This window comes from Aegilops tauschii, chromosome 7 (assembly GCF_002575655.3).
Source record: "Aegilops tauschii subsp. strangulata cultivar AL8/78 chromosome 7, Aet v6.0, whole genome shotgun sequence".
NCBI classification, from domain to species: Eukaryota; Viridiplantae; Streptophyta; class Magnoliopsida; order Poales; family Poaceae; genus Aegilops; species Aegilops tauschii.
The window spans coordinates 18282071-18310060 of NC_053041.3; the positions used below are offsets into that span (position 1 = coordinate 18282071).

Sequence of the window (27990 nt, forward strand, 5' to 3'; positions counted from 1 at the left end):
ATGGAAAGTCTGCTGAAAATAGCGTCAGTCCGGGTTAGTTCCATTCAAATCATGCAAGTTAGAGTCCAAAACAAGGGAAAAAGTGTTTGGAAAAGTAGATACGACGGAGACGTATCAGCCTCCTCCGCCGAGTCGACGACGAGGATGTGGGATAGGCATCGTCGACGTCGATGCGGGAATAATTGCTTGAACTAAAAAAATAAACTAGTTCTATTAATTTTCTTGCTAAAAATAAACTACTTCTGTATATAGTAAAATAAAGTAGTTTTATTAAATCAACTAGTTCAACTACTAAGCACCTACTATAAATAAAATAAAGTAGTACTTACTAAAAATAAACTACTTCTATATATAGTAAAATAAAGTAGTTTTATTAAATCAACTAGTTCAACTACTAAGCACTTAATTTTACTTTTTCCTCTACACTAACCTAAAATGCACTAACCTAAAATCGATATCTACTAACAATAACCTAAATAAAAAATTAATACATATATGAAAAAACATATATAAACAAAAAAATGCTATGAACATTATATTCATACATACATAGCCACGTCCATTATACATATATACATTATATATATGAAAAAATGCAATGAACAAAAAAATAATACACATTATATGAAAAAAGCACTGAAAAACAGAGCTGTGGTGACGGCGGCTCACATTGGGGGCGGCCGGCGAGGGCGACGGCAGGGCGGCGAGGGCGTCGGCGACGGCCACAGTGGGTGGCGCGGGGCGCGGCAGGGGCGTGGCCGGCGATGACGGTGACGGTGGGGGCGGGTCGTGACTCAGGGGCGCGGTCGGGCGCGCTAGGGTGCGGCGGAGGGCGACGTCGTGGGCTTGGGGGCGACGGACGGCGTCGGCGTGGGCTCGGGGGCACGGGCGACGGCGGCGGGGCAGCCTGGCAGCGTCGAGGAGGTCGGCGTCGTCGGGCGGCAACTGGCGATGAAATCTGAAAAAATGGTAAGTGCTGGCTTATATAGGAAAGGCTTTAGTCCCAGTTCGTGGCAACAACCGGGACCAAAGACACCCTTCAGTCCCGGTTGGTGCCACCAACCGGGACCAAAGGCCTCTTTTCAGCAGCCCAAAGGGCGGGAAGCAGAGGCCTTTGGTCCCGGTTGGTGGCACCAACCGGGACTGAAGGGGGGCTTTGGTACCGGTTCGTGGCGCCAACCGGGACCAATGCCCCCCTTTAGTCGCGGTTGGTGCTACCAACCGGGACCAAAGGCCTGCGCCTGCCAAAGCAGCGGTGCGGTGGGATGTTTAGTCCCACCTCGCTAGCCGAGGAGCGGCAGGACCTGTTTATAAGCCCTGCCCCGCCATCTCCATTGAACTCCTCTGAATTGCAGGCCTTTGGGCCTAATCTCGCACTGCTATGCCTGTGGGCCTGCTGGGCCTTCTGCGGGCCTGAATCCTGGCCCATGGATGGGTTTCTAGTCGTATTCACGCCGTGGTGGCCCAGTAGGTGGCATTTTTTTTTCCAGTTTATTTTTTTCTTTTTTGATTTATTTATTTTATTTTGTTTCTACTTACAACAAAATACTAATTTATTTTGTTTCTAATTACTTATTTATTTTATTTTATGATAATTATTTTTGCTATTAAAGTTTCTAACAAAAAAAGTTCTTTATGAAAATTCTTTTTGCTTTTAATGATTTTGAACAGAAAAAACTTTGATAATTTTAGTTGCATCAATTCTATATAATTTTAGTTTCAATAATACTAGAGGTTGCTTATAACGTATTGAACAGAAAATACGTTGATAATTTTAGTTTCATAAATTTTATCTATGTTATTAAAGTTTGTTTTATTTTATTTTATTTTGTTTCTACTTATATATTTTATTAAAGTTTATTTTATTCTGTTTCTAATTACTGATTTATTTTATTTTAATTTATGATAATTGTTATTTTCCATGCATTTACTGATTATTTGAGCTATAAGACCCTGAAATTGAAAAGCACTACAAATGAACTCTGAAAAGGTTGAAAGTTGGCATGGTATCATCATTTCACCCACATAGCATGTGCAAGAAAGTAGAGAGGGTTACGGCAAAAACTGGATGCACTTTGTGTACAAATAGGACAATCTCTTTTGAAGTATCAGGGTTTCATACGGAAAGTTGTCTGTTGCAAAGGGATTTCATTTTTTATAACTTATTTGAACTCCATAGTTTTTCTGTGTTCAAAATGCACCATTCGAAGCCACATCATCAGTTTTCAACCCTTTCTGACTTCATGTCGGGTGGTTGGTGCGACATATGCCAAAGGATGGCTTATCATTGTGGGTGCCAATAAAACGTCGCCGGTGCCTGGAAACGGGATGAGGCGAAGACATGCACGCCGGCGGATCTTACCCAGGTTCGGGGCTCTCCGAGGAGATAACACCCCTAGTCCTGCTCTGCGGGGTCTCCGCATGATCACTAGATCGGTAAAGGTAGCTACAATCGCTCCTAGAGCTGTTGGGATCAAGGTAGAAGGAGAACAAGGCTAGTTCTTACTTCTCTCTATCTATGGTGTGTGTGCTATGCTTAGAAGCCAACCCTTTGCATGGGTGCTCCGGGGGGTTTATATAGGCCTACCCCCCGGGGGTACAATGGTAATCCGGCTGGGCATTGGTCCCAGCCGTCAGTGTCTATACTCGCCGGTTTCTCCGCCGGCTGTTGGGTCCCGCCGGCTGCCGGCTTCTTGGTCGACTGGCCGGCCCCACCGCCTAGGGTCTTGTCGGCAGCTGCTTACTGTAGCCTCGCTTCTGATGACGAGGGCTTTGTCGAGGTAAGCGTGGCTACAGTGGGCCGCCTCGGGGGCTTCTCACTGTATCCTTACCTCGTCTTGTCTCCTTTATGGGGCTCCTGCTTCGAGGAGGGGAGTAGCCAGCTTCTGGGGGCCGGCAACACCCCTGTCCGACTGGGGGGAGGCCGGGCCGCCTTTGCGTCTCTCTCTGGCAGAAGGGGCCCGCCGCCCGTGGGCCGTACAGGAGTTGGTCGTGGATGACGTTGAGGCTGGCATGGCTACAGTGCCGAGCCGAACGGGAGACGTCCATCCCGTACGGCCTCCTGTGGCCATGCCTGCCTCGGGCCTCGGGGGTAGTGGGCCGCACTGTGGCCACACCCTGTCTTGTCACCGTTATGTGGGTGTAGCTTTGGTGGTTGTGGTCTCGGCCGGCTTCTTGGAGTCGGCGCTCTTCTTGGCCGGCTTCTTGGAGTCGGCCACCCCGTAGTTGTTCTGGGGAGAGGTTGCTGAGGCTCGGTCGCCTTTCGGGAGTCGGCTTCGGAGGTACCCGGCCAGGGAAGGCGGCCCAGTGCTTAGAGTGCTTGGAGGCCCTAAGGCCTGATAATTTTTTAGAAGAACCAGGGGCAGTCGGAATGGCTACCCGTGGCCATTTACTCCGACAGTAGTCCCCGAAGCTGATTGGGCTTCGAGGTGGAGTAGGGGTTGAGAAGCTCGATCAGCTTCCTATCTTGACAAACCGGCAGCTGGGAGCCGGCTTTGGTTAGGCGCGCCGCCTTGGTCGAAAACTTCCGGAGTCGGAGGGCGGGAGCTCACCAGTGCGTGCACCGGGCCGCGGGCCGGCCACTGGCCGTCTGCGAACCACGTGGCCCCTCTTGGCCGGAAAGCCTGCCAGCCCACGCGCGCGACGGGACGTTGCCGCAGGGCGGGGGCCCGCCACGTCCGCGCCCGGGCCCAGGCGCGGATCGTCTGCATCCCGAAACCGCCCGCACGTCTCATTGCGGCAGTTTCGGCCTGCCTTTATGTGCAATAATCGCGAGGCGTGGCGGGAGTGGGTGCAGTTAATCCCACGACTCCCCCCACGTTCGGCCTCCCCGGCCTCACCTCGCGAGGCTATAAGTAGGGGGATGTGGAGGGCGGCAGGCCCTCGCACGCTCCTCCTACTTCCACCATCTTCTTCGCTCGCCGTTTCTTGCAACAGCGCCTCGTCGCCGCGCTCTTCCACCGCACATTTCTCCGCCGCTGCGCTAATTTTCGCCATGCCTCCCGCCACAGAGCAGTATGGCGGGGATTGGGACGGCTCCAACGTCCACGAGGACCACGTCGAGTTCCTCCGCAATACGCGGCGGCTGCCCGGCGCGGACAAGGTGGAGGTCCGTCTCGCGCCGGCGAGGGAAATCACGCCGGAGCCTCGGGAGGGCGAGCGGGTGGTCTTCCGCTCGCATTTCTTGCACGGCATCGGCCTGCCAGTGAGCGCCTTCTTCCGCTCCTGGCTCGACTTCTACCAGCTCCAGCCGCACCACCTCACCCCAAACGCGGTGGTGCTGCTGTCCGCCTTTGTCACCCTGTGCGAGGGCTACCTCGGCGTCCTCCCCACCCTCGAGCTCTGGGGGGGAGTTCTTCCAGTCAAAGCTGGGCATGCGCATGCAGGGCGTGCTGGCTCAGACTGGCGCCTTCATCGCGTCGCGGAGGTCGGTCGCCGACAACCCCTTCCCCATCATCACGCTGATCCAATCGGTGAAGAAGTGGCAAAAATCGTACTTCTACGTGCAGAACATCGCCCCGCGGGGCGACTACATCAACTTGCCGGCCCTCTGGCGGGCAGGCAGCCCCAGTGGTCCTTCCGGGCCGTGACTCTGACGCCGGCCGGGTCCGCTGCCATCGCCCGAGTGCGGGAGCTGACCCAGTCGGAGGGCTTGACGGGGCCCGACCTTCTGGCCGCATTCGTCACGCGCCGGGTTCTTCCGCTCCAGAGCCGGCCTCATGTGATCTGTCAGATGAGCGGTCAGCTCGATCCGAGCCGAATGTGCACCAAGGAGATGCCGCGCGAGGAGGTCGCCTATATGGTGAACTACCTTGCGAACTGCAAATTCAACGAAGAGTGGCAGTTCGGCAAGGAGCCATATAGCCGAGCCAATCCGCCGCCTACGGTATGTTCTCCTTGTCTCTTTTTCTTTCTCTTTGCTCTGTTGCCGAGTTCCTCTTGGCCGACTCTAACTTAGTCGGTTTGCTTTTCGACAAAGCCCTCTGCTTCGGCCGGCCGGCGGGTCAGACGCGGAACGTCGATTCGTCCCCGACCGGACCGAACACGATCTGGAGGACCCCGACCTGGGGGCGGCCGGTATGGACGACAACGTTGAGCCGGGTGGTGGCCAAGCCGGCGGCGAAGCAGGCGGCTCCGGGCTCGGAGTCACCTTCGAGGACTGGCCGGACGACGATGAGGCCGAAGTCGCCCCGCGCCGCCAGCCGGCATCTGGACGCGGCGCGGGTTCCTCCGCCGCATCGCCTGCTCGGGGCGGAGGGCAAAAGCGTCGCGCTGCCCAGGGTTTGTTCGGTAGTCGGACGAAGAAGCCCAGGGGCGGGGCGGCAGCCACCAGGCGGGAGGAGGCGGCCGCGAAGGCGGCTCGCTTCCGCAAGACGGTGAAGCAACCGCAGACCGTCTCGGCGTAAGTTCACTTTCTTTCGTGTACTCTTTTTTCTTTCTTTTCTCTGGTGGTCCTTGAACCCTTGTCTTTTTCTCCAACGATCAGAGCTCCGCTGTCGCTTGAGCGGGCGGCCGCTGCCTCCGTCGTCGAGTCGCCGAGGGGCTCTGGGAGCACCACCCGCCGCATGGACCCCCGTGCCGACCTTCAGGAGGCGACAGAAAGGAACGTGCGGGAGGCGCGGCCGGAGCGAGAGGCGCGAGAGGCGGAGGCACGGAAGGCGGCTGCCGCTCAGGCGGCGCGGGAGGAGGAGGCGGCGAAGGCGCTCGCTGACGCTGCTGCCAGGGCCCAGGCGGAGGTTGCGGCCGCGGCGGCGGCGGAGGAGGTTTTGATGGTCACCCCTCTGCGCGTCATGGCGCCTGGGGACATGGAGCCCTTGCCAGAGGGAGCCAGCGGCGACCAGCCAGGGCTGGGGGGAAGCGACGACGTCATCATCCTGGAGAGGGCGCCGGTGCCGACCCCGCCAACTGGGGCGGCTCAAGGCGGCCGGCCTGATCCGCCGCCCGCACAGTCGGCGAGGGGCGGGCCGGCCGCGAGGGCTGAGAGGGCGGTCCGGATTCCGTCGAGCCGGCGCGCGGGGAAGGCCGCGTCCGAGCCACAGAAGGCCGCGTCGGAGCCGCAGCCGGCCGTGGGCTCCAGCTCGTCGGCCCGGGATGCGGAGGCGGCCAGCGCTACCTCGGGGTGGACGCCAGGCGGAGGGACAACCGTGGTGAACGTGGCTGCACAAGATGTCCGGACCCGGCTCCAGGGCCAAGCGGCGGCGCTGAGGCAGTTCACCGACAAATTCCTCGCGACGTGGGCGGCCATCCGGGTTAGTATTCCCATCTTGCTTCTTCTTGATCTTGATTTCTTCTTGATCTTGATTTCTTCTTGATCTTGATTTCTTCCGTGGTGGCGCGTCAGCGCACCCACTGGGTGTAGTCCCCGAGTTCCGAGTCGGCTGCTGAGCAGGCGGCTTGGAACTTCTTGGTGGATTTGTCTTTGCTATACTTGTTCTTACTTCGATCTTCTGCCCATCTTGCAGGACTACCACAACCTTCGAGCAGCCGCCTTCAACTCCCAGGCTCGGGAGCTGACTCAGAAAACCGCCGACCTTACTGAGAGCCGAGGTACGTGCTTTGTTCTTTATCTCATGTGGGGGCGCGTCAGCGCACCCACTGGGTGTAGTCCCCGAGATTCGGGCCGACTGCTAAGCAGTCGGGTCGGATCTTCCTTGACGACTTCTTCTTACTGTTCTTTCTTTTTCTGCCGTCTCTGCAGCGGCCAACGCCAGTCTGAGGGCGTAGCTGGGAGAGTCTAAGACCGCCCTTCATGCCAAGGATGCCGAGCTCGCCGCCTTGGTGCAGGAACGCGACCGCCTGGCCAAGAAGTTGGCCGACCAGGAGGAAGGCCACAAGGCGGCACTGAAGGCTGTGCAGGACCGCGAAGCCGCTCTCCAGGCCGAGTACGAGACGGAGGCGGCTGGCTAGGCTGAGGCCAGGTAGACTCTGCTCTCTGGCTACGGCCAGATCGAAGATCTGGTTGATGGTAAGCCGCCTACCTCTTCGTCCTTTCTTGCCATTTCCCACTTTGGCTCTTTTTCTGATTTGGTGCTCTTTTCTCCTTTTCTTCTTCTTTCTTGCGCAGAATATTTCCCTGGCTATTCTACTGCTGCCAACCAGACCATCGAGGCCCGCCGCCAGGCGTGAAGGCAGGCTGGCTTTGAGATCTCGCCAACTGCCGGCCGTTCGCTGGAGGAGCAGCTCTTGGCGATCCAGGCCCGCATCCAGCCGGCTCACCGACTGCTCCGCCGTCTTCAGCGTGCCGGGGCGCAAGTCCTATCGCCCTCTGGCCCGACCAAGTGGTTCCTCGCACCCCCAGTCGGACTGCCGACTGGCTGGAGCTGGCAGTTGGCCGCTTCGAAGCTTGGAAGGCCTCGACGGCTCGCTCCGGTGCCAGGCGGGCGCTGGAGTTCGTCAAGGCCTGGTATCCCGGCCTGAGCCTGGATCAGCTGGCTACCTGGCAGCAGCAAGTCGACACAGAGCTGGAGCCGGCGCGGCCGGCCATCATCCGGCGGGCTTCGGCAATCGCCGACTACACCGACACCAGCGTCTTCGCCCCCGAGGTGGACGACAACGGTGTCGCCCAGCCGGAGGAGTGGTTCGGTCTGAACCCGGCGGACGGCGAAGACTCGGCGGAGGAGATCGACTCCAGCGACGAGGGTGAAGAAGAGGAGGAGGAGGGTGAGGATGCCGAGCCGGCTGGTGGAGCAGCCGGCCAGCCTCAGCCTGACCGCACCTCCAGCACCACGTCGCGCGCGAGTGCGTCGCCTACCGTAGGTGGTGGTCAAGCCGAGACCCGCTAGGCCGCCACTCCTTCAGCCGGCGAGGCCGCCTTCACCGACAAGCTCTCTGCTGACTAGGAACTTGAGGATGGGCTGGGCCCATGAGGGAGCTGTGACTTCTTCTTCTGTTAATGTAGCCACCATGACTCGGGTGGGTGGGTTGGGTGGCGTGGAGTTGGAGTCGGCCACCGCTTCTTGTGTCGTTGCAGTCCCCGGGCCGACTGCTGCAGTCCACGGGCCGGGTTCTGAAGTCCCCGGGCCGGGTGCGACTATGGCAGTCCCCGGGCCAGTTGTCGAAGTCCCCGTGCCGCCTGCGGGGCTCTTCCGGTCGGATCCGGCTGTATCTGGCGCAGGCGGTACGAAGATGGAATCCGACTCTGGAGACGGCTTGATGGACGGCTTGAGGAGGCGATGGAGGGAGATGCCAGTCGGTATGGCTTGTCGGGTGGAGCCGATCCATGCTAGGGCATCTGCTTGGTCGTTGTCGGCCCTTGGCACGTGAAGGAACTCGCACCCTTCGAAGTATCCGCTGATCTGGTGGACGAGGAATCGATAGCTCGCCATGTTCGCGTCCTTGGCGTCCCAGTCGCCAGACGATTGCTGGACCACCAAGTCTGAGTCGCCGTAACACAGGATCCGGCGTATGCCAAGCTCTTTGGCTAGCCGGAGCCCATGTACGAGCGCCTCGTACTCGGCCACATTGTTGAAGGCGGCGAAGTGGATCTGCAGCGTGTACTTGAGCTTGTCGCCTTTGGGAGAGGTGAGGACGATGCCGGCTCCCAAGCCGGTGCGCATCTTGGACCCGTCAAAGTGCATCCACCAATGGGTAGAGTCGGGAGCCGGCGGTAAGTACTGGGTCTCGGCCCAGTCGACGAGGAAGTCGGCCAGTGCTTGCGACTTGATGGCGGTGCGGGGTTGGTAGAAGATCGTGTAGGGCGCCAACGCAATGGCCCATTTGGCCACCCGGCCGGATGCATCCCGGCTGCCTATGATCTCGGCGAGCGGGGCAGTGCACACGACCGTGATGGGGTGCTCTTGGAAGTAGGGCTTCAGTTTCTTGGCAGCAAAGTACACCCCATAGCACATCTTCTGGTAGTGCGGGTAGTTTTGCTTTGAGCTGGATAGCACTTCGCTGAGGTAGTACACTGGCCTCTGGACTAGCTGGGCTCGGCCTTCTTCTGGTCGCTGCACCACAACAACAGTGCTGATGACTCGGCTAGTCGCGGCGATGTAGAGGAGCATGGGCTCCTTTTCAGTTGGCGCTGCCAGGACAGGCGGAGTGGTCAGCATTTTCTTCAACTCATGGAAGGCTTGGTCGGCTTGGTCGTTCCACTCGAAGTGAGTGGACTTCTTCATGAGTCGGTACAGGGGGAGAGCCTTCTCTCCTAGTCGGCTGATAAAACGGTTCAGGGAGGCTAAGCAGCCAGTGAACTTCTGCACATCTCGCAGTTTGGTGGGAATCTCCATCCTCTCGATGGCCTTGATCTTGATGGGGTTGCACTCGATGCCGCGTTCGGAGACCAGGAAGCCTAGCAGCTGGCCGGCTGGTACCCCGAACACGCACTTCTCGGGGTTGAGCTTGATTTGGAATCGGCGCAAGTTGGCGAATGTTTCTTTCAGGTCTTCCAGCAAGGTACCGCGCTTCTCTGTCTTCACCACAATGTCGTCTACATAGACGTGGGCATTTCTGCCGAGTTGTTTCAAGAGACATTTCTGCATGCAACGCTGAAAAGTGGCACCGGCATTTCTTGACCCGAATGTCATAGTCAGGTAGAAGAAAGCTCCAAAGGGTGTAATGAAGGCAGTCTTCAGGCGGTCAGCTGGGTCCAACATGATCTGATGGTACCCTGAGTACGCATCCAGAAAGCTCAACAGCTCACATCCACGGTGGGCGCCAAATGTCGGGTGGTTGGTGCGACATATGCCAAAGGATGGCTTATCATTGTGGGTGCCAATAAAACGTCGCCGGTGCCTGGAAACGGGATGAGGCGAAGACATGCACGCCGGCGGATCTTACCCATGTTCGGGGCTCTCCGAGGAGATAACACCCCTAGTCCTGCTCTGCGGGGTCTCCGCATGATCACTAGATCGGTAAAGGTAGCTACAATCGCTCCTAGAGCTGTTGGGATCAAGGGAGAAGGAGAACAAGGCTAGTTCTTACTTCTCTCTATCTATGGTGTGTGTGCTATGCTTGGAAGCGAACCCTTTGCATGGGTGCTACGGGGGGTTTATATAGGCCTACCCCCGGGGGTACAATGGTAATCCGGCTGGGCATTGGTCCCAGCCGTCCGTGTCTATGCTCGCCGGTTTCTCCGCCGGCTGTTGGGTCCCGCCGACTGGTGGGTCCCGCCGGCTGCCGGCTTCTTGGTCGACTGGCCGGCCCCACCGCCTAGGGTCTTGTCGGCGGCTGCTTACTGTAGCCTCGCTTCTGATGACGAGGGCTTTGTCGAGGTAAGCGTGGCTACAGTGGGCCGCCTCGGGGGCTTCTCACTGTATCCTTACCTCGTCTTGTCTCCTTTATGGGGCTCCTGCTTCGAGGAGGGGAGTAGCCAGCTTCTGGGGGCCGGCCACACCCCTGTCCGACTGGGGGGAGGCCGGGCCGCCTTTGCGTCTCTCTCTGGCAGAAGGGGCCCGCCGCCCGTGGGCCGTACAGGAGTTGGTCGTGGATGACGTTGAGGCTGGCATGGCTACAGTGCCGAGCTGAACGGGAGACGTCCATCCCGTACGACCTCCTGTGGCCATGCCTGCCTCGGGCCTCGGGGGTAGTGGGCCGCACTGTGGCCACACCCCGTCTTGTCACCGTTATGTGGGTGTAGCTTTGGTGGTTGTGGTCTCGGCCGGCTTCTTGGAGTCGGCGCTCTTCTTGGCCGGCTTCTTGGAGTCGGCGCACTTCTTGGCCGGCTTCTTGGAGTCGGCCACCCCGTAGTTGTTCTGGGGAGAGGTTGCTGAGGCTGGGTCGCTTTCCGGGACTCGGCTTCGGAGGTAGCCGGCCAGGGAAGGCGGCCCAGTGCTTGGAGTGCTTGGAGGCCCTAAGGCCTGATAATTTTTTAGAAGAACCAGGGGCAGTCGGAATGGCTACCCGTGGCCATTTACTCCGACACTTCATTTGTTATTTTCCATGTATTTACTGATTATTTTGAGCTATAAGACCCTGAAATTGAAAAGCACTACAAATGAACTCTGAAATGGTTGAAAGTTGGCATGGTATCATATTTCACCCACATAGCATGTGCAAGAAAGTTGAGAGGGTTACGGAAAAAACTGGATGTAGTTCGTGTACAAAACGGTCAATCTGTTTCGAAGTATCTGGATTTCATACGGAAACTCATCTGTTACAACAGGCATTTCAAATGAACAACGAAAAGGTTGAAAGTTGGCATGGTATCATCATAATAGTTGTGGAGAGAAAGTCTTCACTTTTTTTTCGCTTGTGTGCTTTGCTTATTGCGCCGTAACCATGGATAATCTTCATCGTTTATCAGCATGCATGCTTGGGTCCGCCTTGACTTTGAAGGGAGGAATTTCATGAAAGTTTTCATAATCTTCAGACATGTCTGTCTTGCCCTCCACTCCCACGATGTCCCTTTTTCCTGAAAGAACTATGTGGCGCTTTGGCTCATCGTATGATGTATTCGCTTCCTTATCTTTTTTTTCTCGGTTTGGTAGACATGTCCTTCACATAGATAACCTGTTCCACATCATTGGCTAGGACGAACAGTTCGTTAGTGTACCCAAGATTGTTTAGATCCACCGTTGTCATTCCGTACTGTGGGTCTACCTGTACCCCGCCTCCTGACAGATTGACCCATTTGCACTTAAACAAAGGGACCTTAAAATCATGTCCGTAGTCAAGTTCCCATATGTCCACTATGTAACCATAATATGTGTCTTTCCCCTCTCGGTTGCTGCATCAAAGCGGACACCGCTGTTTTGGTTGGTGCTCTTTTGATCTTGGGCGATCGTGTAAAATGTATTCCCATTTATCTCGTATCCTTTGTAAGTCAATACAGTCGAAGATGGTCCCCTGGACAACGAGTACAGCTCATCACAAACAGTGTTGTCACCTCTGAGACGTGTTTCCAACCAACTGCTGAAAGTCCTGATGTGTTCACATGTAATCCAGTCGTCACACTGCTCCGGGTGTTTGGAGCGCAGACTGTTCTTGTGTTCATCGACATACGGGGTCACCAAGGTAGAGTTCTATAGAACTGTGTAGTGTGCTTGAGACCAAGAATGCCCGTCCCTCCATATTATTGAGCGTGCCTTTTCCAGTCAGTCTCCCGTCATACCGCGATTTAGGGAGACCTATCTTCTTAAGGCCAGGAATGTAGTCAACACAAAACCCAATGGCATCCTCTGTTTGATGGCCCATGGAGATGCTTCCTTCTGGCCTAGCACGATTACAGCCATATTTCTTTAGGACTCCCATGAACCTCTCAAAGGGGAACACATTGTGTAGAAATACGGGGCCTGGAATGACAATCTCGTCGACTAGATGAACTAGGACGCGCGTCATGATATTGAAGAAGGATGGTGGGAACACCAGCTCGAAACTGACAAGACATTGCACCACATCACTCCTTAGCGTTGGTATGATTTCTGGATCGATCACGTTATGAGAGATTGCATTGAGGAATGCACATAGCTTCACAATGGCTAATCGGATATTTTCCGGTAGAAGCCCCCTCAATGCAACCGAAAGCAGTTGCGTCATAATCACGTGGTAGTCATGAGACTTTAGGTTCTGGAACTTTTTCTGTGGAATATTTATTATTCCCTTTATATTCGACGAGAAGCCAGTCGGGACCTTCATACTGAGCAGACATTCAAAAAAGATTTCCTTCTCTTCTTTGGTAAGAGCGTAGTTGGCAGGACCTTCATACTGCTTTGGAGGCATGCCGTCTTTTTCGTGCAAACGTTGCAGGTCCTCCCGTGCCTCAGGTGTATCTTTTGTCTTCCCATACACGCCCAAGAAGCCTAACAGGTTCACACAAAGGTTCTTCGTCACGTGCATCACGTCGATTGAAGAGCGTCCCTCAAGGTCTTTCCAGTAGGGTAGGTCCCAAAATATAGATTTCTTCTTCCACATGGGTGCGCATCCCTCAGCGTCATTCGGAACAGCTAGTCCGTCGGGACCCTTTCCAAAGAGTACGTGTAAATCAGAGACCATAGCAAGTACGTGATCACTGGTACGCATGGCGGGCTTCTTCCGGTGATCTGCCTCGCCTTTGAAATGCTTGCCTTTCTTTCGACATTGATGGTTGCTCGGGAGAAATCGACGATGGCCCAGGTATACATTCTTCCTGCATCTGTCCAGGTATATACTTTTGATGTCAGCTAAACAGTGCGTGCATGCGTGGTATCCCTTGTTTGTTTGTCCTGAAAGGTTAATGAGAGTGTGCCAATCGTTGATGGTTACAAACAGCAACGCATGCAGGTTAAATTCCTCCTGTTTGTGCTCATCCCACGCACGTACACCGTTTCCATTCCACAGCTGTAAAAGTTCTTCAACTAATGGTCTTAGGTACACATCAATGTCGTTGTCGGGTTGCTTAGGGCCTTGGATGAGAATTGGCATCATAATGAACTTCCGCTTCATGCACATCCAAGGAGGAAGGTTATACATACATAGAGTCACGTGCCAGGTGCTGTGATTGCTGCTCTGCTCCCCGAAAGGATTAATGCCATCCGCGCTTAAAGCAAACCATACGTTCCTTGGGTCACTTGCAAACTCAGCCCAGTACTTTCTCTTGATTCTTCTCCACTGCGACCCGTCAGCGGGTGCTCTCAACTTCCCGTCTTTCTTATGGTCCTCACTGTGCCATCGCATCAACTTGGCATGCTCTTTGTTTCTAAACAGTCGTTTCAACCGTGCTATTATAGGAGCATACCACATCACCTTTGCTGGAACCCTCTTCTTGCAGGGCTCACCGTCAACATCACTAGGGTCATCTCGTCTGATCTTATACCGCAATGCACTGCTTACCGGGCATGCGTTCAAATCCTTGTACGCACCACGGTAGAGGATGCAGTCATTAGGGCATGCATGTATCTTCTCCACCTCCAATCCTAGAGGGCATACGAGCTTCTTTGTTGCGTACGTACTGTCGGGCAATTCTTTATCCTTTGGAAGCTTCTTCTTCAATATTTTCAATAGCTTCTCAAATCCTTTGTAAGGCACAGCATTCTCTGCCTTCCACTGCAGCAATTCCAGTACGGTACCGAGCTTTGTGTTGCCATCTTCGCAATTGGGGTACAACCCTTTTTTGTGATCCTCTAACATGTGATCGAACGTCAGCTTTTCCTTTTCACTCTCGCAATGCGTCCTTTGATACGTCTCCGTCGTATCTACATTTCCAAACACTTTTGCCCTTGTTTTGGACTCTGACTTGCATAATTTGAATGGAACTAACCTGGACTGACGTTGTTTTCAGCAGAATTGCCATGGTGTTATTTATGTGCAGAAACAAAACTTCTCGGAATGACCTGAAACTCCACGGAACTTATTTTTGGAAAATATTAAAAATACTGGAAGAATAATCCAGGTCAGGGGGCCTCCACCTGTCCACGAGGGTGGGGGGCGCGCCCCCTGCCTCGTGGGCCCCCTGACGCTCCACCGACACTACAAGAAATATTTCAACTTATGACTACCACTATTGGTCACTGAATGGTCATAATTTTCCTTTCGTGACCAAAAACAAATGGTCAAAAGCTGGTCGTCGTAAACTAGAATTAACGACCTTTCTTCTGGAATAGTCGTAGACGTTTATGACCAAAAAGAAGGTCGTAGAGTTAACGACCAATTATTTTGGTCACTAGCAATCCGCCCACACCACGTCAGATCCATCGTGGCAAGCTGACGTGGCAGAATTACGACCAAATGAAAAGGTCGTAAAATAGAATCAGCCCGGTCCATTTCGGCCGTCTACATGGGCCAAGCCCAATAATTCAGCCCATTTAATTTTTTTCTCTTTGTTTTGCTCATCTGCATGGGCCTGGCCCAATAATTTGGCCTTTTATTTTCTGGGAATGGAGCCTTTTTCTGATGATTTTTTTAAAGTCCACTATTGTTTTGGGCCACAGCCTTTTTAGTCTAGTTCTAATTTGGGCCTTGGCGTTTCTATTTTCTTGGCTGCAGCCTTTTACCAACTTTTTTTACAGTCAACTCTTTTTTTAGGCCTAAGCCTTTTTAGTCAAATTCTTGTTTGGGCCTCGGCCTTTTTGCAGTCCAACTCAATTTAGAGCCCAATTAATCCAAATAATATTCTGTGATCCAAACAAAACTCAAATAATTCAGAAAATGCATAACTACACATAGCATCCAAAATGAGCCATCACAAGTTCACTGGTTCCAAAATGAGCCATCTAAGTTCACTGGTTCCAAAATGAGCCATCACAAGTTCACTGGTTCAACAACAAGTGCTCCCAGGTTCACAAGTGCTCCCAGGTTCACTTGCAAAGTGCAAAATGCAACAAACTGCATAAGTTCATGGCCTACTACGACATAACTTCCCAGCCTTCCAACTACGACAAACTGCATCAGATCACAAGTTCAAAGACAAACTGCATAGCCATCAAACTACCTTAGCTCCAAAGAGAGCCATCAAGTGGGCTAACTTCTCTTCTTGCTCTTGAGACTTCTTGCGCAGCAGCTCAAGTTCCTTGTCAAGTGTAGGGGAACGCAGCAGAAAACAAAAATTTTCCGACCTACGCACCAGCCCAGGACCACTATGGAGACTGCATACATGGTTTGATCTTTTTCGTTACCGACTCGTAGTGCAGCGGGAAGTAGAGTCGATGACGATCGGCGGTGCAGATCCCCGCAGCTAGGATTTACAACCTCCCAACCGCGAGGATGTATACCCTCATCTGCTCCTCAGACAGCCCTCCAGGAGGCGGTCGAACAGCCCCCCGGACGGTGTCGCGGACAGCCCTTCGGGAGGACCTTCGAAACTCGAACGGTCACTGGGACAGCCCTTCGGGAGGACCTTCGAAACTCGGACGGTCACACGGACAGCCCTTCGGGAGGCACTCACGAACTAAGACCGAAACTACGATCTCTCTACAGAGTTGCACACATACGGTGTCATCTATCCGGCAGGGCTTCGCCGTCCAGAACTAGTTCCTGCCGGAACCCAGACAGCCTTACGGCTCTACGAAACTCTTTTCGTGGGAGGGAGAGAAGAAGCCAGATAATGCATGGCATGTGTATGAGAGCAAGGGATGAGTGTGGAGGGCTGCCCCTCCACCTCTATTTATAGGAAATCCCAAGGGGGTAGGGTAGTTTCACAAAAAACCCAAAATGCACATGAATGAAGTCCTTCCACAAGGACCTAGGAGTGAAACCAAGGAACAAGAGGGTCCCCAAGGGGGGATACCCCATGTGGCCGGCCACACCCTCATGAGGGGCCCAAAAAATGGCTCCTATCCATCCATGTCATCCCCAAGATCTTTTGGAGCAAAGCCCCAAAAGGTGGCTTTCCATAAAGTAACCATAAAGCTGATTTTCACTATTCACGACGACATTTTTCAGCGTCTGATCGAACTGAAAATATTTATGTGGGCTAAGAACATTTCCAGTACCCACTAAAATGATTTTCAACGCGTTCCGAAACAATTCCGGTTTTAGTGATTTTCATCTGCGAAACGCATCTGAAGTGGCTCCGGCAGCTCCAGAACATTTCCGGTTTTTATCTCAGAAAATTCCAAAAAGCTTCCAGAATGATTCTGGCATCCTCCAAGAATTATCAGGCATGTGCCGAAACCAATTTGACTTAATGGTGTATCCCGAAACAACTTTTCGGTATCATCGAAACTTATCCGATGACCTCTCTCTGCGGTACGATTCCGCTGTCCGAAACTTTTCGGTGTCCGAAACTTTTTCGGTGATTTTCTCTCAGACTCCCTGTCTAGTATTCAGCAGATAGATGACCCTTAAGTGTGTGACCCTATAGGTTCGGTGAAGTATAGACATGACCCGGAACCCCTTCCGATCAATGATCAACATCGGAGCCGTGGACACCCATATTGACCCCTATACCCACACGAATAAATATTCGAGTGAACCTCCAGTTGCCGTGTGCTATTCCTGTTGCTTCGCGATATGTTACAAATACCCGAGGTGAGACATGTTGGCATTCCCGTGGATCAACAACTTGTCCACTATGCTAGTTACCTCGTTACCGGTATTGTTCTCTTTTCTCGTTATCGTGTTCCGGCATCCCCGTGATCAAATCACAAAGTGTCTGGCCAGACGATGATGGATACCGTAACACCGAGAGGGCCCAGAGATATCTCTCCATCGTCGGAGGAGCAAATCCCAATCTTGAGCTATCAAGTTACTTGACACACTTTTCCATGAACCCGTAAGCCGCCGTAATAGCCACCCAATTACGGATGACGTTTAACAAACCCCAAAGTTCATGAAGCAAGCATGAAGAAACTCGATACTCTCATGGTCTAAGGAATCATGCAAACGTTAACCATCTCTGTGTTATGTACCAATAAACTTGTGACGAATGAATCTCATAGCATAACATCATGCCGGGTCGATTCAACACAAATGTTCTCTTAACATTATGCCCTCAAGGTTGCTGACATAGACATGCCCATGATCAGGAAAACATAACCATCATGCAACACTTGAGCTAGTCTTAGAGGCCAGACTAGGAATACATTTTACCGTTTATTATTCCACACGTGCATATGAGTCTTCCTCCGAGCCTCGTGGTTATTGCAGACTCGAGAACCATAGCAGTTATAGCATGGAACATAAACATAATTATGAACTCGGAGATAAATAATATCATTTATTATTGCCTCTAGGGCATATCTCCTACAGACTCCCACTTGCACTAGAGTCAATAATCTAGTTAATGCTAATGCACTTTACACCTGTGGCACACCGGTGTAAATATGCTTCGCTTGTGGTATAGCCTGATGTCCAACGGATCTGACGACTTCAGTTCCTTGTGTATCTTTGCATGTCCTCGCGTTTTCACGTTTTCACAAAAATTCATATTTTGTGTGGACTTGGCTTTGTATGTATGTGAATCACAGGTCGAACCTGGATTCCTCAGACTGAGTTATGGAGCAACTACCTGCAGTAGTGTCCCATTGTCAAAAGCCATCTTGGAACTATACTAAGTTCATGAATGAACTATATGATTCAACATCTTCTTTGTCGCTTCTAAAGCATCAACATACTTAGCCCTTGTTATAGAATTCGCCACAGTAACTAGTTTGAACAAGTTCCAACTAACTGTGCCACCACATTGTGTGTTACACAAAACCCTTAACTTAAATCGAAAATCGCACGGTGAAAAGATGAAGACTATCGATGTAACATTTTACAACGAACTCTTCATGATCTCCGCTTGCAAGAAAACATATCATCAGTACTTACTCTAGTACTCAATGACATCTTTCACTGTTGTCCCACGATCAGTACTTTGATCACTTTAGTATCCATACTCGCAACACCTTGGGAGTATCGGACATATCTGGTTGTTCTACATACCATGGAATACATGATTAATCCAACCACAAAAGTGTGTGGAATCTGCATCATGTATTTTACTCATCAGTGTTTTGGGACACCGAGTCTTGCAAAAACTCCTTCCATGTGACTTTGGCAAGAATCACTCCTTGGCGTTTTAAATGCTAAAAGGTTTTAGCATCTTGTCAATATGTATTCATTGCTTAGCCCCATTAGGTAAATCTATCTCCATAGATCATCATGCCTAATATTGAGGCTATTTAGCCTAAGCACTTCATCGAAAAACTATTTTCAAATGAAGTCCTAATTCGTGTCAAGAAATTTATTTCCAATTACCAATGTGCCAAGCACATAAGGTTTTTAGAAATATTATTACGCTCCCACTTACTTTCTTGAATTACAAGCATCTTCGTTACCCATTGATGAAGTCAAAACCCCTTTGACCATTTCATCAAAACACGAAGATTCCAACTCCATTTTGCTCTCTTCTGTCCATTGCTGGAACTCTGAAGTTTGCATACCTACTAGCATCCTCTGGATCGACAAGTTACTTTGGACTGTATCATATACAAGTCCTAGCTTTCATTTCCATCAGATGGAAATCCTTTTATCATCCATGTTTCATATCTCATGATTGAAATATGTATTAATTGCTAGTTCAACCCGAACCGACTTTAAGCATCGCTACGATGAAAACAACCTCATCGTAGTCAACTCTTGAACTTGTTATTTCAACAAGTCGAGCTTTATGGATAAAACATTTTTATCCATATCAGTTTTAAGTTCCATAAATATTCGTTAGACTCTAAGTCTTCCGAAAGGTGTATCAAGGTTTTAATCTTGAATCACTTATATGGAAACCAACTTGGGTTGTATTGGCATTTAGCCAATTCCGGAGTCAGGGCCCATCAACGCTTCCTTGTGTATCGTAGGTATAATGTTGTCTAACAACAATATCTCGTTTGCGCACCTGAGAGGTTTGCACGAGCCTTGCCTACGTGGTTCAGCTGCAAGTTCGACCGAAGTTCATACATTTTATTGTAGAGACTTCCGTATCAGTCGCAGTAGGAAACTCTGGAATTACTTCCAAGGTCTCTTTCCTTTGATCTGATGACTTAGATACTGTTTATCTCGTCGAGTTGCACTATTCTCCCACTCACCTTTTTGAAAGAACCATTCTCTTTAAAAGCACACCGTTTCGCGGCAAAACTATTTGCCTCGGTATAGTGAGGGAGGAATACCCAACATTTTGGTATAACCTACAAAGTAGCACTTGTCTGATTTGGAATAGGTTTGTAACCTTTTACACAAGCCCCATATTCCAAATGTTAAGAAAAGATATAACATGGTTGGGCGTACCATACCATGGCTTCATTTCAACAGACCCGATGTAACTCTTTTCAGTGTAAAAGCCGCAGTCTCTAAAGCATCACTTTAAAAGGGATAATGGCAAATTTATTTATGTCATCTTTGACCTTACCATGTCATAAATGGTTTGATTACATCTCCACGGACTTTCCACTTGCAGTGGTGTTCCGGGAGGTGCAAGTTATGAAACCCCTTTCACAACTCATCAGACATTCGCTAAACATGTAACTCAAATATTCCTTTGTGCAATCAAATTGCAGAAACATAATTTTCTTGTTACAATAACTTCTACTTCATTTTTGAGAACCTTTCGAATGATTTCAAAAGATCCAGACTTACGTCTCATCAAGTAAATATCCATATATCTACTTGAGTCATTTCTGAAGATAAATAAATCCACCACTAATAACACTTATCGGACTACACACATCAAATGTATGATCACTAATAAGTTTGTTGTTCGTTCCTTATGGCCTGTGAACGGTATTTTAGTCACTTCACTTTTCGGAGGAAAGTTGCAAGTGTCAGATGATTCAAAATCAAAAAGACTTCAAAATCCATCATAATGGAATTTTCCATGCGGGTTTCTCCAATGTGACCAAATGTAGTGCCACACTTGTGTGGTATTCTTTTAGTCTTGCGACATTTAGCGTCAGTGTTATGGATGTATCATATTACCCTCAATATTCATAACATACGTCCCATCGATGATGGAAGTATGGCCCTTATGTTATTCATAATACTTAACAACAATTGTTGTTTTTATGAACAACTCTTTTGCAACAAACATTGTGCAATGGGCTAGAGTGTATGAAACTCTAAAATGAATTATGAAAAGTAAACCCAGAGGTATTGTATTATTATCAATATTCATAACATACATCTCATTCATAATGAAAGTATGGCCCTTGTGTTATTCATAACATCGAACATAAAAAGTTCTCTTATGAACAACCTTCTTGCAAGATGCCTTATGCAATGGGATAGAGTTTGTAAAACTCTAAATGAATTATGAAAATAAATACAGACGGCAATACACCGATGGAAGGTATAGTAACATTTACTATGTTCCATGTGTATACCTTAACCTCATTTCTAGCTAGTCTTTCATGCCATAGTAGTTCTTACATCGAGTTGCAACAGACTGCAATCGAGCGGGCATTTTTGTGATGAACTCACAATACCCAAGAATTAGTGATTAACATGTTTAACCATAATTCGCAAGAACTATATCTTTGACCAGCCTTCTATACATCAAAAACTTGTATGACATTCATACATGAGCTAGATATTCCAGTCTTCTTTCCTTTTGCCTTTATACTTCTAGCAGTTTAACTTTTAGTATTTCTCCTACTCTCAGAAGAAGCACCCAACTTAAGAGTGGCATTAGCCCCGGACTTCCTAGGCGTGTAAGTCATACTAACACCCTTTGGACACTTCCTTTATCTTTAAGTTGTTGTTTTATTCACCTTTCATTATATGACAGGCGTTCTTCTGGATCCCTTTCCCAACAGTCAAATGCATAGTAAACACTTTTACTAATACTTGCAAACAAACATTACTTTGTTTGTATCTGAAAATAATTTTCAGTTCCATGAATATCATATAACTATCCCAACTTTCGAAGTTTGGGTTTCATGGAAGCAAACATATTGCACTTGACTGAAACGGAATTATAGCTTTTGGATCAAAGGACGAGAGTCACATGATCCATAGCTTTAGCGGGAGGATCGGAAAGCATGCGATAGGACAAAGTCCTTCTCGGCACTTTTGAGGACAATCCTCATATTACGTTACCAATCGTAAAGTTTTAACCAGATATTTAACAGTTATTCAATTTTAATAGGGAAGGTGGAAACGCGAACCATTATTCTACAACTATTTTGCAAGAAACACTTAGACAGTGTTCATAATTAATTGCACTGAGAATTAAACATGTTAATTCAACAGTGCGCTCCCACTCAAATCAATATCTCTCACAATTAATTTTGAGTGATACAAGATCCAGACTTCAATTCATCGCCATAGAATCATCATCTCATAACGGGAATTTTAATCGGTAGGCCAACTTGCCGATCACATCTCTATGTGACTCTTGCTCATCTTTCGATGCATGTGTTCCGAGCTCAGGACGATCCTGCCATGAACGTCAAGACAACCAAGTGATCTTGCTGCGAGGTCTGACCTCACCCGCCTCACACTTCTCTAGTCGTTCGTACCCATGCATCCATGGCGCACCCCGAAAAGATAGGTGCCGTGACGGTGCTACACTTGGGAGAACACTAACTACTTGATATTTTAAGTGAGAGATCACCCTAATAAAAGCGACTACCGCGCAATCAAGAAGGGTGCATCATAAGGGATAAACATCTCAGGCAATTCATAATAGCATGATATGGTATAGCCCTTTCTGACGGAGAAGTATTTCATTTCTTCGTCTTCGGCATTCGCGTCGGTGTTCACCTTCGCGAAGATTGCCACCACCTTGTTGATGCACCAGATAATATTGCTATCTCTATAGCTAACAAAATAATGCATTACAACAAGGTTGACATGCAGGTCATTAAAGTGCAATCATATGGCTCCAGCCATCATGCCGAATCATGACACGCAGGTCATGTTAATCAAATTATATCATATAGTCATCTCATACATAATCGAATTAGTATGAGCACTGCTATACCACATCACATGCACATCCTGCAAAACCAAGTTAGACGCCTCTAATAGGTTTATGCAAAATTTTATTTTACGTGGCTTCTAAGGTTTTGACTTAAACCGCAGCTACCAACGTTTTATCATCAAGTATGATTATTCAAGTTGCTACATTAACATCTCGGGGTGTATGAAACACGAGATAATTAAATCTCGAGCCCCATACTAAACTTCGTCATACGCATGACCCCCATGCAGATAATATCTGCAATGCCCTTTCATCTGCGAATTTCATCTTTCTTTTGACTACGGCAGAACCCAAAGAACTGATAGCACTTCCATGATCAATCAGGATCACGGATTGCCAGAACTTTGTCAAATTCCACCATGCTGTCTCGAGATTGAGCAAACGCAAATTCTAGGGAAGCAACAAGAACCTCGGGTAACAGATTTCATCTGTCACCCGCATAAATAATTTTCAGCAATAGATCTCATCTACTACCTAATTATATTATGCAATACGCATACATCTCCATGTATTCTAGATCGAAACCTGCATCTACGCATAGCACGGCTCTTGATGCCACTGTAGGGGAACGCAGCAGAAAACAAAAATTTTCCGACCTACGCACCAGCCCAGGACCACTATGGAGACTGCATACATGGTTTGATCTTTTTCGTTACCGACTCGTAGTGCAGCGGGAAGTAGAGTCGAGGACGATCGGCGGTGCAGATCCCCGCAGCTAGGATTTACAACCTCCCAACCGCGAGGATGTATACCCTCATCTGCTCCTCAGACAGCCCTCCAGGAGGCGGTCGAACAGCCCCCCGGACGGTGTCGCGGACAGCCCTTCGGGAGGACCTTCGAAACTCGAACGGTCACTCGGACAGCCCTTCGGGAGGACCTTCGAAACTCGGACGGTCACACGGAAAGCCCTTCGGGAGGCACTCACGAACTAAGACCGAAACTACGATCTCTCTACAGAGTTGCACACATACGGTGTCATCTATCCGGCAGGGCTTCGCCGTCCAGAACTAGTTCCTGCCGGAACCCAGACAGCCTTACGGCTCTACGAAACTCTTTTCGTGGGAGGGAGAGAAGAAGCCAGATAATGCATGGCATGTGTATGAGAGCAAGGGATGAGTGTGGAGGGCTGCCCCTCCATCTCTATTTATAGGAAATCCCAAGGGGGTAGGGTAGTTTCACAAAAAACCCAAAATGCACATGAATGAAGTCCTTCCACAAGGACCTAGGAGTGAAACCAAGGAACAAGAGGGTCCCCAAGGGGGGATACCCCATGTGGCCGGCCACACCCTCATGAGGGGCCCAAAAAATGGCTCCTATCCATCCATGTCATCCCCAAGATCTTTTGGAGCAAAGCCCCAAAAGGTGGCTTTCCATAAAGTAACCATAAAGCTGATTTTCACTATTCACGACGACATTTTTCAGCGTCTGATCGAACTGAAAATATTTATGTGGGCTAAGAACATTTCCAGTACCCACTAAAATGATTTGCAACGCGTTCCGAAACAATTCCGGTTTTAGTGATTTTCATCTGCAAAACGCATCTGAAGTGGCTCCGGCAGCTCCAGAACATTTCCGGTTTTTATCTCAGAAAATTCCAAAAAGCTTCCAGAATGATTCTGGCATCCTCCAAGAATTATCAGGCATGTGCCGAAACCAATTTGACTTAATGGTGTATCCCGAAACAACTTTTCGGTATCATCGAAACTTATCCGATGACCTCTCTCTGCGGTACGATTCCGCTGTCCGAAACTTTTCGGTGTCCGAAACTTTTTCGGTGATTTTCTCTCAGACTCCCTGTCTAGTATTCAGCAGATAGATGACCCTTAAGTGTGTGACCCTATAGGTTCGGTGAAGTATAGACATGACCCGGAACCCCTTCCGATCAATGATCAACATCGGAGCCGTGGACACCCATATTGACCCCTATACCCACACGAATAAATATTCGAGTGAACCTCCAGTTGCCGTGTGCTATTCCTGTTGCTTCGCGATATGTTACAAATACCCGAGGTGAGACATGTTGGCATTCCCGTGGATCAACAACTTGTCCACTATGCTAGTTACCTCGTTACCGGTATTGTTCTCTTTTCTCGTTATCGTGTTCCGGCATCCCCGTGATCAAATCACAAAGTGTCTGGCCAGACGATGATGGATACCGTAACACCGAGAGGGCCCAGAGATATCTCTCCATCGTCGGAGGAGCAAATCCCAATCTTGAGCTATCAAGTTACTTGACACACTTTTCCATGAACCCGTAAGCCGCCGTAATAGCCACCCAATTACGGATGACGTTTAACAAACCCCAAAGTTCATGAAGCAAGCATGAAGAAACTCGATACTCTCATGGTCTAAGGAATCATGCAAACGTTAAACATCTCTGTGTTATGTACCAATAAACTTGTGACGAATGAATCTCATAGCATAACATCATGCCGGGTCGATTCAACACAAATGTTCTCTTAACATTATGCCCTCAGGGTTGCTGACATAGACATGCCCATGATCAGGAAAACATAACCATCATGCAACACTTGAGCTAGTCTTAGAGGCCAGACTAGGAATACATTTTACCGTTTATTATTCCACACGTGCATATGAGTCTTCCTCCGAGCCTCGTGGTTATTGCAGACTCGAGAACCATAGCAGTTATAGCATGGAACATAAACATAATTATGAACTCGGAGATAAATAATATCATTTATTATTGCCTCTAGGGCATATCTCCTACATGGAGTGACTTACTATAGCAGTCTTGACTGGCTCCGAAAACCTGTGCTTCTTGCTATTGTGGGTGGCCTTAAACAAGTCAATCGCAGACAGCTCCTCACCCTTACGCTCTTCTTTCTGAAATGTTTTTCAACAAAAATCCAAATGTTATTCAGCAAGAATCAGAAATGTTATTCAAGGAGGATCAAACGGTAAGGTCTCTAGAGAAAAGTTCTCACAGTGGCAAAAATGTGTGCTGTGTAGTGCCTGGAACCAGTTCTCTGATTGTACACGACTTTTTATCGATTCATCTTGTTCGACACACAGGTTTCCTACAAAAAAGCATACTGTCAGCATGATCTAGCACTAGCATATCATGTGCAGAACATAAAGCATCAAACAAAGTAGAGACAAACCTTGTGTCTTGGGGTAGACCACATCTCCTCCAGAGCATGCCATTCACCGTCCGTCAGATCTGGCACCGGAGACTTGATGCTGACTTTGTTTGCGGCTACGGTGTCAAAATACTTCTTCTTGATCTGATGGTGTCTATTCTTTGAATATTTCTGCAGAATATCTTTGCACGCAGTCTTGATGGTCTCCGAGTCCGTGTTCATCTCAAAATTTGCCTACCAAGACAACAAACAAGGTAGGGACAATATTAGTGATCATGCATAGGTGTAACAGAAAATAGATAGCACATTAACTATGAAACAAGTAGCTTACAGCAACTTTCCCAATGTAGTTCTCCAATAAACTAGCATTTTTTTGTATAGCTTGAAGTGAGGAAGAACCGGAAGATGGCTTCTTGCAACGAGTCCACACTCAGAAGCAAGCTTTGCTGCCTGCAGAGGCTTCCCTGGACGCTTCATCCCTTCGGTAATTTGGATAGGCACCTTGCTACCAAGCGACTTGGTGATTCTCTCTAGCCCTTTGCCCTTTCAAAGTCTAGTCTTGGTAGTCATTGCATCTGAAAATGAAATTGAACTCATAAATTAGAATAGAAATCGACAAATGCAGGAATCGACAAAAGCATACATGATCATTCCATTTGGAAAATGCACTAGTAAAAGATAGCAGTGCAAATGTCAACTTGCCTGATTGAATCACAAGCTGTTGTTCTTCTTCATTGATGACAGCATTCCTGTCAATAGAAGGTGCAACAGGGCTGAGGTCTGTGTGGACAGTGCCTGCTTCATCAATGCAGATAGTTCCTCCTTCATCTAGGCAGACAGTGCCACTTCCATCCATGCTGAGAGTGGTTCCTTCATCCATGGGCGGCAACTCATCACCCATTTGCACCGAGGTCTCAGAGTCCATGCGCAGCAGACTTTGCTGATGGTCCGTCGCAGTCGCCATCTTTGCTCTCTGCCCTGTGACTCTATCATGGGCAGGTTCATCAGGTTCCAGGATCTTATTTTTTTGTCCTGGAGCTGGGGCCATCACCCTTCCTGGAGGCATTGCAGCAGATGTTTCTGAGCTCTTCTTCTTCTTGCTGACTGTCTTCTTAACACCAGGCCTCTTCGTCCTAGATTCCTTCATTGCCTCGTATAAACAGCACAGAAAAAAGCATTAGAACCAGAGGGAGAAATATGTGAGCACAAGGAAACACATAGCATAAAAGAACCCCAACCCTCCAAGCAAGACAGAGTTTGCACCTTAACAGTCTTGTTCACTACAACATCATCCACTTCCTCTCCATCAATAACTTCATCCTCCTTAGGATTATACTCTAGGTCATCATTGATAACTCCACTACCTTCTTGAACCTCATCACTTCTACCTTCTTGTACACCATTTGTTTTCCTAATCATCGACGCGATTGCACCGATGCCAAGGGACTGGAACATCCGATTGTTCCTCATGATATTTCTAGCCCTAACCTTCTCATACTTGGTGAGAGGTTCCTCTTTGCATGATAAAGGAAACGTAACTATTAGGTGAATGTTTGGAATACATGGACAGACAGCCAAACATATCTTATGATGTTTTATTATCATTTAATCCTAGTTATTCAGGTAAGGAAGACTAACAGCACATAGGCACAATTGAGCCAGCTTATTCAGATTGCAGCAATACATTTCACTTAGCATATTAAGAAATAGATTTTATGAAACTGACAGTATAACCACAAGGAGCAAGTTGCATACCAACAGTTGGCCTCATGTTTGACCTTGTCCTCCTTGCCATGGATGATCTTGAGGTGGTTGGAACGTTTCTATAATAGCTTGCAAAATAAAATAAACAAGAATGAGATATAACAGGGACAAAGTAGAATGATGCACTTGTATCAATAAAGGAAAGCACTTGAACCAGCATGCACACAAAGGTGTAGTAATGCATCAATAATAATACATGTGAAGCAAATTTGCTGGATCAACAATATAGTGATGTAGTTAAATTAATTAAGCATCCATGTAATTGCACTAAACAAGCATGCATGTACACAGGAAGGATATGAAGCATGCCTTAAAATCTTGACTACATAAAGCAGGGGGTAGCAATGTACATAACTCAACTAAGTTAATTGGTGTCATTACATAAAAGTAGCACAAAGTAACAAACTAACACATCCAGACAATCAATAGAATAAAGCTCAGAGAAATGGCAGATGGACTTAATCATTTAGTAATGAACACCATGAATTAACTAGACCAACCCAGAGAGCATATATCACACCTACATTAACTACTCTAGTAGTGCAGTGAGCAGGAAGCTTTCTATATGAACAACAGAGTCCCATAGGAAGCAATGAGAGATCAGCACTGCCACTGACCAATTTAGCAAACCCAGGAACATAGCTATGGAACTAGATCATCCATATGTAAACCAAAGCATGGCAGGAGCTCACAGGATAGAAAACAAACATGAATGGGAACCTACAAGCCCTAGATAGCATGGGAACAACAACTACAGAGCTTTAGATTTAGTGGTGACCATAATCAAGAACAAATAACAGGATTGGCAGCAGAGGG

At 48.9% G+C, this 27990-nt stretch overlaps 1 pseudogene; it reads right to left on the reverse strand.

The window, feature by feature from the left end:
* Nucleotides 1-11173: 11173 nt before the first annotated feature.
* LOC141026661 (uncharacterized) lies at nucleotides 11174-26829 on the reverse strand (annotated as a pseudogene).
* Nucleotides 26830-27990: the final 1161 nt, after the last annotated feature.